The 9,658-nt window shown below is 41.1% G+C and overlaps 1 pseudogene across 1 annotated transcript; it reads right to left on the reverse strand.

Moving 5' to 3' along the window:
- Positions 1-890: 890 nt before the first annotated feature.
- On the reverse strand, positions 891-2,132 carry LOC308312069 (protein rapunzel-like; annotated as a pseudogene). The gene has a single exon. The product of its transcript is annotated as a protein rapunzel-like (transcript).
- Positions 2,133-9,658: the final 7,526 nt, after the last annotated feature.

Raw genomic sequence — 9,658 nt, forward strand, 5'->3', positions numbered from 1 at the left:
GATAATTTTTTTGGGAGGGTACCTACCCTAATAAACAAGATTGTAAATATCTACAATTAAAGACAGAAAGAATAGGATATGTGTGCCATTAAACTGCTATAATATTTTATCGAGGCATAACTGTGGACTCGGATATTCATAAAAACACTTAAATTCCACAATCTATTGTACAAAGTCACAGGTAAAGATGTGACACCTGTTCTGGACATTACTAAAGTAAGTAAATGAAAATGAAAGAACAAATGAAAGAAAAGAAAGGCAGACTGAATTCATTGAAGGTAAACAACTATAAATCAAATGCATTTACTATGTGTTGTTAAACAAAGTGTCAAAAAACCAATATATATATATATATATATATATTCTCTCTCTCTCTATATATATATATATATATATATATATATATATATATATATATATATATAGAGAGAGAGATTCAAATAGGTGGGCACCAAGGAAGAGCATCTGTGTTAAATTGGCATTTTCTTCCCAAAAAGTAAAAACATAAAATATTTGGAAAACGTTTTTAAGTAACGTAAAGTATACATGATTAGAACATGCTTAAACATTTGACAATTAAGATTCAATATTTGTACAATTGCTACAAAACCTGTATATCCACTCATTTTGGGGCATAAACAAGATGTTGAAGCATAAAATTAAGTCTGATAATGATGTACCGTGCATGTCCACATCAAGTGTACTTTACATTACGTTATATATCGTTTTACATTTTATAATTGTACAAAATAGCCAATTTTACATTGAGGTCCCCAGATGTCCTTAGTGCCAACCTATCCTGTAGGGTAGGATATCCAAATAATCTTACATTTTAATTTTCACGGCCAAATTAATTTATTTTTTTGGTTCAAGAACTACTGGTCTAGAAGGCATTTGTAGAATCTGCCTCAGGTCTGGGTTATGGCTTATGGGGTGAGACATTGAAGCAAAAGGTAATTTTTTCTGCTATATGAGAGCAAAGTCAGTGCAAACAAAGGTCCCCTGGAAGCCTGTTTGGTTGTATAGCTTGCTCCTTTTCGAGCTCTTCAGCACTTCAAGCAGAGTGAGCACAGATGTAGAAGTTCTTCTCAGTGAATTCCTCCCAGTAGTGCAGCTCATCTGGGAAGCTCCAAGAGCAGGCGAGGTCTTTGCACTGGGTCTTGACTGTGTGTACCACACAGGGACCAGGCAGCTCTGCAAACAGGAGCTCTGCTACACTGATCAGAGTAGTTTTCTTCTGGCCCTGGATCAGACGCTGGATGTTGTTCCTGTCAACAGGCTCTGGCGAGGCACTGTAGGATATCACAACATTTAATTTCTCATCGTTTGAAACGACCTTGAAACGACTTTTTCCTGTTAGACAGTGGAATTCCCCCCTGGAAAAAAACCCTGAAGGTGACCTGTATACGCGAACAGACCAAAACACCCAGTCATACTTCTTCTTCAGCTTCTCTATGATGCGCATCAGCCAGCTGTTGGTTGGTTAAGTCAGAATGGTCTCTAACCAAACGACGGGAATCCAGCTCGGCCTGTTTGGGAAAACTAACAATGCAGTCCTCGATGACAACATTCATCTTGGATTGCACATCCTTCATCTTCTCGCTCCAGGTATTAAGGAGCCCTTCCACCTCATCGCCATACCCCTTTAGAGCAGTGTGGCCCATCAGGGCAATGATACCAATACAGAAGAGCTTCATTAATCTGAAGCAGTAGTCCTCCACTACTCGCCGACTTTTCTCCTCATAGTTAAGAATGATCTCCAGGACAGATTCAGGACCTGAAAACGTGCCTCCTCCTGTCACTGCTTGGTAGAGGACATGAAGGTTTTGGGCACCACCAGCCCTCTCGAAGTGATCCATGAATTGCTTTTTCTTGACTTCACGAAACTTGGGCTTGGCATTGAGAATGTCCATGTACTTCCGGAATTGGTTAGTGATATTCTCCTCCACTGAGAAGTACTTGGCATCCACAGCACTTTTCTTGATCTCATCAGAGACCTTCCGCATCCCCTCGGAAACAACATCCAGACGATCACGCACTTTCTGGAACTGCTCCTTCATGAACACAGCTCTCTCTTTGCTCTCCACATTGTCCATGAACAACATTATAATTGGTGCAGCAACTCTCAGCAACTCAATCACGCTCTTCTTTTCTGCAACAAATTTCTGTAGCTGGTCAGACATCTTTGTTGACACGGTGAGAAAATAGTTCAGGAGAATCTAATAACAGAAAGAAATTATGACATTAGAACTATGTGTGATTTTTAAGATATAACAGAACAAATACAATACTACCAAATAGTTGACATTTAGAATAAGGATGCAACAGTTAATCAAACTAATCAATATAATCAATTATACAAAATAATCGATAATCACAGCCAACTCGGATCGTGACAAATCATGACAATGAACACAATGTTTTGGGCCGATCAAATAATTTATAAGAAACAAATAGTGTTGTCTCCTGCCTTTATTTTCTTCTTTCTAATGATTTGATCGGCCCAAAATATTGTGTTCATTGTCATGATTTGTCACTCCATCTTTAACATTCGATATTCCACTGTTACTTTCTTAGCTTACGCATGTTTCATGATAAATGCTTTTTATGTGATGTATTCCCATGCCTTGTTTTTGTTCTTGCTCTGGATTAAGAGCGTCTGCTAAATGCCTAAATTGTAACATTCTCTAATTGTATAGACTTCTTGTAAATTAAGTAATTTTTTTAACAATAATTTAACTCTTGAGCATAAAACGAAACTCTCCAGTATTTAGCTAGGGACCACCTGGAGCCCCCTCAAGGACCACCGGTGGTCCCCGGACCAATGATGGTCCCCGGACCACTGGTTGAAAACCACTGTTGTAGTCAGACTAATTTGTTGATATAAAGAATTAAACAAAGGAACAAAGCAATGCTTCTTGATTATTCGATTAATCAAAAAGGTTATCGATACAGTAATCACAAAGGAAATAATCGATAGTTCCAGACATAATTTAGAATAAATAAACGGCCTTGTTTTACTTACAGAGCTATTGAGGTCAAGTTGGACTCTGGCCTGCTGTCTTGCTGTTCAGTCCTCAGTGAATGCTGATAAGGAAAGATAGAGACAAACAGCAAAATGAGTTTCAGTGTGTGCTTATGGAACATGTAAAGCTGGCTGGGACTGGACACACCCAGTGAGTAATGCTTGAACAACACAGAGGGAATCTACCAGTGAGAGAAGACCAGTAAGGTACAATTAGGCGGGTAAATATATGAAAAAAAAGCACCTTACCCTAAAAAAATTGTAACAAAAGGTTTCTCAACTGATTTATGTAGTATTAGGTGTCCTTAATAACATACTAAAAGTTTACCAAAGTTTGACCACCCGAAAGGTGTTATCTTCAAGATGGCGTCCAAGATGGCCTAAAAACCATTAAAATAGCCTAACTCCTTCATTATTCATCCTAGACAAGTACTTTTTGTGTCTAACCCTATGTTTTTGGGGTCTAGGAGTCCGTCTAGTACCGCCCAGTAATAATGAATGTATTCCTTATTGTTATGGTATCAAAATAAATCTCCTGAAAGCTTCAACAGAATGTGAAGTACGGCATTATAGAAAAGGGAAATGTCCTATTACACTGTTATAACCTTATAACCAATTGCTTTAATATATCATTGTACTTGTAATTGCTTGACTCAAATGTATATATGCTAATTGGATTCCTAGATAACCAAAACATAGGGTTAGACACCAAAATTACTTTTCTATGATGAATAATGGAGGAGTAATGGTTTTTTAAGAACTGACGGCGGCCATCTTGAAAAAAAAAAACATCTTTCGGGTGGTCAAACTTTGGTAAACTTTGAGTATGTTATTTAGGACACCTAATACTACAAACATCAGTTGAGAAACCTTTTGTTACAATTTCTTTAGGGTCAAACCATATTTTTACCCACCTAAATAAGTACATGCAGGAGTTGCAAAATGTGTGATGTAAAAGCATTTGCTGGTTTTACATCATCAATTTCTGCTGAGGTTGATAATAATAATAATAATAGCTCAGATTTATATAGCGCTTTTCTGAATACCCAAAGCGCTTTACAGGGAACACTAAGAACAGACTTTATTAAGAGAAAAAAGACAAAATAAAACATAACAGATACAGGGTTAAAAAGATAAAAGGATAAACGAGACGTCAACTGGGGAAAGCTATTTTGAAGAGGTGGGTTTTGAGTGAGGTTTTGAAAGAGGGGAGAGAGGGGGCAGCTCTGAGGTGGTTGGGGAGTTCATTCCAGAGTTTGGGGGCCGAGACGTAAAAGGCCCTGTCACCCCAAGTGCGGTACTTGGCCTTGCGGACCTTCAGGAGGTTGGCTTCACTGGACCTGAGGGAGCGGGGGGGGACATATGGTTCAAGAAGATCGGAAAGATAGGGGGGAGCCAGGTTATTGAGAGCTTTGTAGGTGGTGAGCAGGATTTTGTAGTGAATTCTTTGTTTGATGGGAAGCCAGTGTAGGTCGTGGAGGACGGGTGTGATGTGGTCTCTGGAGCGTGTACTGGTGAGCAGGCGGTGATGTCAGGATACACAGCATTCTTGTGACTGTAACCATGTTGAAAATAACAAAACAACAAGTAATATAATGACTGTGTGTAACCCCCTTTAATATGCAACAGCATTTATAATTTTATTTTATTATTCATATAAGATGATGTCTGGAAACATGTTATGTCTACTTGTTTGTCTGTTGTCTTTGTGTGTTTTATTGTTCGTTCATGAAAAAACACTCCTGAGTGAACTGAGTGGTGCAACTACCGGTATACATACTAGCCCTCCTCCATGGCCTCTGTGTGTGTGTGTGTGTGTGTGTGTGTGTGTGTGTGTGTGTGTGTGTGTGTGTGTGTGTGTGTGTGTGTGTGCGTGTGTGTGTGTGCGTGTGCGTGTGTGTGTGTGTGTGTGTGTGTGTGTGTGTGTGTGACGCTGCTCAACTGTGCCATCCAGCAGTATCGGCGAGGTGTTGTAGCTGTCCATGCTCAGACATACAGACACAGAGACAGACGTGTATACATACATACTGTATAGCTGCGTAATGGAGCGGTTAGCTCAAAAATGAATACATTTTAAGTTGAAAATAACAAAACAAAGGTAGCTACTATGCAGCATTCATGTCTTCCCTTGTGTAAAGTTATGGCAAATAGATGGAGAATTTTAGAATACCGGTATACATGTCCTTGCTGCTGTGCGGATCTTCATTGAATTTATGCATTTGACTTTCTCTTACCCTTCACTATTGCTAGGTGGAGACGCATAGCCTAAGACGAATCATTATTTTGGCCTTCAGCATGTCAGAAAAACATTTGACAATTTGGAAAGTCATTATACAAAGGGAGGGAGTTACATTACATCATTAAAAAGTGTCATCTATTTAAGCAATCATGGCCGGGGTTGCTCCTTCCTCTCTGTCTTCATGCGTTTCTCTTTTTAAGTTTTCTTATCATATTTGTTACATAATTAATAATGATGCCTGAAGGTGGTCAGTAGACCGAAAGCTTGCAAAATAGATATTTTGATTGTGCGCAGATCTGAGTGTGCAGAGCTTCCCTTTGATTTTTTTGTTATCCCTTTGTGACTCCAACACCTCACTATTTACATTTTTACATAATTCATATAACAAGTGTGGGCATTATTAATTTGTCTTTAAATAAAAGCAATGCTCCCGTTTCCTTTGGAATAGGTAATCTGTTGAATGAATTTGTAGTATGAAATGTATTTCCTGTCCAATCTGATGCAACTGCAATGAGAGGTAATACCCTGAGTCCCTGCGCCCTTTACAAAACAAATGTGAAAACCAGTCCCATATACGTTAATTTATGTCGTATAATTTTAATAAACAACAACTTAAAGATGTCAATAACGACGTCGACTCAGCACTCTACTCTGTACAGTGATTCAAGAAGAATAACGAACTAATCTGTAAAGGTTTTAGGCTCGTTTATGTATCGAACGAGGTCGACAGAACGGGGTCACTGAATCTTTATCTTTGAAATGTAGGAGTACATTATTTGAGTACTACAGTATAATAGTAGGCTACTACAATTGCAAACAAATAGGCTACTCTGACTGAGCTGAAATGGACTCACCTTAGAAAGTTTGCGGAACAGCTAAAGTGTTTCCGCACTACGTGTCTCGGGTTACAGATCGAGGCACACCCAGAGTGACGGAGAAGAAGAAAAACTGAAAAAACTTGGGCGGTGGAAAAAAGAGTTGATGCCCAGGCCAGATGAGTCTTATAAAACAGACAACATTTTGACATGCAACCAAATGTAAAATGCCTAATCACATGCAGGAATAGAAATGCAGCACTGCAGCGGGACACTCACCTTAACTCCAGGGGTTCTTGGACCAAATGGTGTAATTCTATGATGGGATCATGGGGTTTTATACCTGAAGAATGGTGTCTAATCATGATTTAATCATTTTTCACAATAAGAAGTCATCTGACAAGAACAGTATTGGCTGAACCCTGATGTCAATACAAAGTTGAGAATCTCAACTGAGAATACAGGTTCTGTTTCAAGATCCTGACCACAGACCAGTAATGTAAATAAGCCAACCAGAATCTCAATTTGATATTCTATAGTTGGTATACCTTGTGACCTGAGCGTTCGACCTGAGCAGTCGCATTCCCAGGAGCTCTCTCCAACCAAGAACCGGTAGCTATGTTTTCAACTTGTTCCGCCTTTTACCTATTCTTCATCCTATGGATTACGGACGCATGCTTTAATTCAACATGGAGTTTACACCAAGAAGAGATGGAACGATACGGAAACGAAGCAGAGGAGTTTGAGTTTCACAGCGACTATTTCCTCCTAAATGGTTTGGAATGCAAACACATTTCTTTTGGGTCGGCGGCGATTCATGGCCTGTTAACAGCGAACCCGAATCGCAAGTACAAGCCCCCGACTGGCAAAATGGATCGCAGAACTGTGATTATTTTATGCCTGTTGCTATCGGGAGACATTCATTTCAATCCTGGACCGGTTACACGATCACAAGCGGTCTCACAAGCGAGACTGCTCCTACAGCAAGAGGTACTTCCGCAAGCCACAGCCGTTTCCATCGCAACGCGCCACGGCTTCCAGAGCGCCGCCTCCATGGACTTGACCACGGACGCAACTCCAAGATCAGCCTGGGAACGCTCTCCAGCCTCTCCCCCACAGCATACAACCAACGCCAGCGGACCCCCTTATTTCACCGCGGGCGTTATGTTTGCTGAAACCAACCCGGCTGTGATCGAAACCGAGGAACACCCCCCCCTCCCCCACACCCCCAGTCAATCCAGGACTACTGAGGACAATGGCATTGACATGTGCAGGACATGTCCTGACATGCCCAGTCAATCCAGGACTACTGAGGACAATGGCATTGACATTCCACCGCCCCTCCCCACTCACACCTCAGCCACGGAAATTCCACCGCCCATCCACATTCACACCTCAGACTATTTCAACACCGACGAAATTAACACAATCGTCGAAACCAACGGCCTTCATCTGTTTCATTTGAATGTGAATAGCCTCAGTCGCAAACTGGCAGAGATCAGACATCTATTTCAAAACGGTAAGGCAAACATCCTGTGTTTTTCTGAAACTAAGCTTGACGAGTCCACTAAGGACCCAGAGATAGAAATAGAAAACTATACTGTCATTAGGAACGACAGAAACAGGCATGGTGGTGGCGTGTGCATGTATATTCACAAAGACACTGAATATGTTACTCGTACTGAATTACAGCATGATGAAATTGAAACTGTGTGGGTTGAATTAATTTTCAAAAATGCTAAATCAGTACTAGTTGGCACCGTCTATAGACCGCCTGATCAGCACGGGTTCTATGATATTCTTGAGGGGTGCTTAGCTGGGGAGGAATCTGTAGAGAAAATCCTGATTGGCGACTGGAATACGGACATGCATCGTAAGGAAGTGCCTGTGTTTAAATCGTTTAGTCGGCTCTGTGATCTGCATGGTTTCAGCCAGCTAATTACCCAACCCACAAGAGTGTGTGATTCTACTCAAACTGTCATTGATCTCATTCTGACCTCGGACAAATCCAGAATCTCCAAGAAAGGGGTTATTGTATGTGGGCTCAGTGATCATTTTATGATTTTCTGTACCCGCAAAATACAGAAACTAAAATTTGACTGTCACAAAACAGTCATATCTAGGGACCTCAAAACCTACTCTAGTGAGGCCTTTAACCTAGAACTGGAGAGACTGGATTGGTCCGATGTGCTCAGGAGCTCACTAGTCGAAGAAGCATGGCTTGGCTTTAAAACCAAATTTACAACAGTACTAAACAACATGGCTCCTCTGAGAACCATCAGGGTCAAAACCCGCTCGGAGCCATGGATGAATTCGGACATACTGACTGCAATGAAAGCCAGAGACAACAAATGCTCTGAACTTCTTAAATGCAAGTCCAAGCTAGCTAAGCGCTTCGACAGTGATCTCCAAACCAAACTGTGCATCCTTAAAACCCAATGTAACAAGCTAAGAAACGGTGTAATTGCCATGACCAAATCAGCCAAAAGTAACTTTATCAATGATAAAGCCGAGGAAATCAAAAACAATCCTCGGGAGCTCTGGAAGCTACTAAACAACCAACTAGGCTGTGGTCAGAAACTTAAAACCAGGTTTACTAACATAAACATCAAATCAAATAACACCCTCATCACTGACAAGGTTGATGTAGCCAATCACTTGAACATCTTCTTTACAAACATTGCAACAATGCTGGTTAACAAACTGCCCTCCCACTCTGGGCGTTTTGGTGTAGAGCACATCAAAGGCTTCTACAAAAACCTAGGTGTTTGTAAAGATGATTTTAAAATGACAATGGTAACAACTGAGGAGGTACTTAAGAAACTGAGTGCCCTCCAACCCCACAAGGCCACTGGCCATGACAATATTCCCTCCAAATTTCTCAGAGACTCAGCCATTTCCATAGCTCCAGTCATCACCCACATAGTTAACCTCTCCATCAAACAAGGACAGGTCCCCAGAGATTTTAAACTGGCCAAAGTAACCCCCCTGTACAAAAAAGGGAGCAAATTAGAACCCGGCAACTACCGCCCTATTTCTATTCTAAGCTCCATCTCGAAAGTGATGGAAAAAATAGTCTATGAACAGGTTGAAAAGTATCTTGCCACTAATAAATTGTTGTACGAGTTCCAATCTGGTTTCAGAACATCCCACTCCACTGACACATGCCTTCTCTATTTGAGCGACCACATCAAACACGAGGTGGATGCTGGAAAATACTGCGGCATGGTCATGCTGGACCTCCAAAAGGCTTTTGACACCGTGAACCACTCCATACTGGTTAACAAGCTTAAAGCTATTGGTTTTGATAGCACATCAGTGAGCTGGATGCAATCCTACCTGGAGGGGAGAGAACAGATGGTGGAAGTGAACGGAACACTGTCCCCCCCCCTCCCAGTGAGCTGTGGCGTCCCACAAGGAAGCATACTAGGGCCTTTACTGTTCCTAATATATGTAAACGACATGACTTCAGCTTGTGACTGCAACTTGTTCCTGTTCGCAGACGACTCAGCACTGCTGGTCTCGGACAGGAACAAACTGCAGGTTGAAAAGACCCTCAGCTCTGAACTCGGTAGAATC

Source organism: Protomyctophum bolini, assembly GCF_963924005.1.
Source record: "Protomyctophum bolini genome assembly, contig: SCAFFOLD_147, whole genome shotgun sequence".
Classification (NCBI taxonomy): domain Eukaryota; kingdom Metazoa; phylum Chordata; class Actinopteri; order Myctophiformes; family Myctophidae; genus Protomyctophum; species Protomyctophum bolini.